This window comes from Buceros rhinoceros, unplaced genomic scaffold (genome assembly GCF_000710305.1).
Source record: "Buceros rhinoceros silvestris isolate BGI_N320 unplaced genomic scaffold, ASM71030v1 scaffold25735, whole genome shotgun sequence".
Taxonomy (NCBI): domain Eukaryota; kingdom Metazoa; phylum Chordata; class Aves; order Bucerotiformes; family Bucerotidae; genus Buceros; species Buceros rhinoceros.
The window spans coordinates 503-1,022 of NW_010412657.1; positions in this window are offsets into that span (position 1 = coordinate 503).

A 520-nucleotide genomic window follows, 5' to 3' on the forward strand; every position below is an offset into this window, starting at 1 on the left:
ACGCAGCTCGGCTGCCAGCACAGAGGCAGCGCTGAGGAGGAGGGAGAGCAAGCCAGGCTGAGGCTGCGACCTCTCTCCCTTAATATAGCGTTTATTTTTAACAAAACCCACAGAATTTCAAGGTTTGTTTTCTTTAGCTGAGCAGGGTTTCTAAAAATTGTGGAACTGGCAGCTCAAGGGGGATGGTATATAAAAAAGGCAAAAAAAAGTGAAGTAGAAAAGCAAAGTATGCTTTTTTTATTATTATTTTCCTTCCCCTCATGCAGGGTGGGGAAGCAGGGACAGAAATAACGAGTCAGGCTCCCTCATGTGAGCTGGAGAGGAATACAGCAGCCCACAGCACCACTCTGAAACCTCAGCCTCCCTCCAGCCCAACGTCAATCCTTGAAAATACATTAAAAAAATTAAAAATAATAATTAAAAAGGGTTTTTTCGACTCTTACAGGCGACTCCCGGAGCACAGTGCCACGCGGGCACGTGGGGGGGGCTGTCAGTGCCATCTCCCGTCGGACCCCACGCA